Genomic DNA, 2592 nt, shown 5'->3' with positions numbered 1-2592 from the left:
GAAGAGAAAGACTCTCAGCTCAGGGACATCTGATAATCCAACAAGAATAAACTCCGTCACAATGGTACAATTCTCCTTCTCCATTTCCACCATGTGTCAGGTTTCAAACCAAATGATAAGTTCCGTGTTTCTTCTGAAATGAGAATAAGAAAGAAAACACACCTTTATATAAACTTAAGAAAATATAACATTGATATCAAACGGTGTATGTAATTTAAATATAATTGTCAAATGATTTAGATGTTTGATGTCTCAGCAGATTCCACCGACCAAAGTTAATCTAAGTATCAAAGGAAATCTGTGATTCCCAGCTGTTATCTACCACAATAAATTGATGAATCGAATGAGGTGTTTTGATGGACTTTAGAATAGATTCAACTGTATACTGTAAAACAATATGAGATCATCTCCTGTTCCCTGAAATGTATAATAAGTTCCGTCCAATTAGGATAACAACGATTGTGATGCTATACCAAATACACTAATTTATTTTTAGTTCTATTGATAGCATAAATTTGCAACATGTGAAGTCATGTACAAATTCCCTTGTTAGAGAGTGTGAGAAATTTCTTTGAAATTGATGGCTCATAAGGACTCCTTCTATTTGGAATTAGGTAGAATAATAAAAAAAAAAAGATATTTAAAATATATTCTCATTTTATCATACTTTCACTCATCAAATTAACAAAGTGATTTAATTAGTTATAATGATAGTGACCAATATCAATAATGACTCAGAAAGATATAAATCTTGTATAAACCTTTTTGGAGAGCAATTAGGCAACATATAGCCAAAGTCTTAACGCTGATAACAATAAAAGCTATCTGATACTTTTCATGAGAGATTTTATTCTTAGGAAGCTGTTATAAGAAATGTTGAATTACATTTACAAATCGTGTAAACTGTATCTAAAGCCACATTGTTTACCATATTTACAATTGGAAAAATTAAATGTCAAAAACAGAGCAATCGTTAACTATATATCGTATCTAAAGTAGAAAGTTATCACGTTATTTAAATGACATTTTGAAGAAGATTATTTTTTTAAAAAATACCTAGTACCCCTGGTGTGTATATGTAGGTTTAAATAAAATGTTGAGGGTAAATACAGATGACAGAAATATCATTTTATCACTTTGTTTGGCTACAACTCTAGAAAGATAAATCCTTTATCCATATTGAAAACGAGGTAAGTGAAAACTTTCTTAGGTTTTCTCGGGTAGCTGTTTGGGGGCGGTGATTACATCGTATGTTGTATACAAGTGAGATTTGCCATTCAGGCCTGTTCCTAAAGAAAAAGCATATGGAGGTTGAGAAATTTTATTCTCTGCCCAGCCTCCTAGACAAGAGGAGTATACGCTGGACGTTACACAATATATATAGCAATGAGATTTTGACTGGAAATGTAAGCTGGTATTTTCTCCATGTATTGAGCCAATGTTAAAGAAGTGGAAAAAAAAATCACCTTCCTGAGGTCATAGTTTACTCATTACTTGACTCGAAAAAACAAAAAAACAAAACCCTGAATTATTTGTCCACTTCGAAGTTAAAACAGGAAAATCAACTTGGAAAATTATCTTTCTAAAGTTCTAGGCTAATAACAAGAAATCAATTTATGATGAAACCAAAACAAATCTTAAAAAAATTCACGTCCTCTACTGAGCAGAAAGAATTCTCATGTCCTGACTCTCCATTCTCTCTGTCACCATATCTCTGGCATATAAATCCAACCCTCAGAATTAGGGTGATAATTAAGGAGCACTTTCATGGTCATAATTTCCAGATCCCATGACAAAATTATTGTGGAGAAAGATAGAGAGAGTGGGAGAGAGAAAGACAGAGAGACAGAGACAGAGACAAAAACAGAGAAAGAGACAGAGAGAGAAACAGAGACAGAGATAGAGGATTGGGCTGTCATTTGTTTATATTCTTTCATATATATCATAGTTTGATGTTGCAGAGGAAAATTGTTTTGATTTTATCAAAACTGTCTCTCAATATTAAAGACAACGAATTTAAAACAGTAAGTACACGGGAATCTGGTTTTGATTAAAATGTTCTCTAATAAAAGAGAGATGAATTAGCTATATCTTTTCAATTATTGTTTGCTGGGCAAAGATATCCATTTCCTTTTCAAGTACGAGAGCCTGATTCTAGCTAACAAACCTGAAGCACAGACGTTTCCTCCCATGTGCTGAAAACATTGGGACCAGTACCGTTAGAGACTTATACTGTAATTTAAGCCCCAGGGGAATGGGTCTCTCAAGTTCCAAATCAATCATTAAACCCTAATAATTAAAAACAAGTTAAATTAAACTAATACTACGAAGGAAGAAAACACAGATAATAATTGTCTGTGGAATATCATCAGGAACATTTTTTAAATACCCCAATTTGTGAAAGAGTTGTTTAAAATCAACAATGCTTCCTTCCTGATTCTGTGATGCCATATAACATTTCATCCTAGTATCATATATGTGGGTCTCAGCTCATATCATTGTAATGAAATAACACAAATATGCCTTAAATTCTAGATCAAATTATATCTTTTATGGATCATTCCAAAATTCAAATGCATTAATTTGCTGTAT

Source organism: Pteropus vampyrus, unplaced genomic scaffold, assembly GCF_000151845.1.
Source record: "Pteropus vampyrus isolate Shadow unplaced genomic scaffold, Pvam_2.0 Scaffold824, whole genome shotgun sequence".
NCBI lineage: Eukaryota > Metazoa > Chordata > Mammalia > Chiroptera > Pteropodidae > Pteropus > Pteropus vampyrus.
This window is presented reverse-complemented; position numbering follows the sequence as displayed.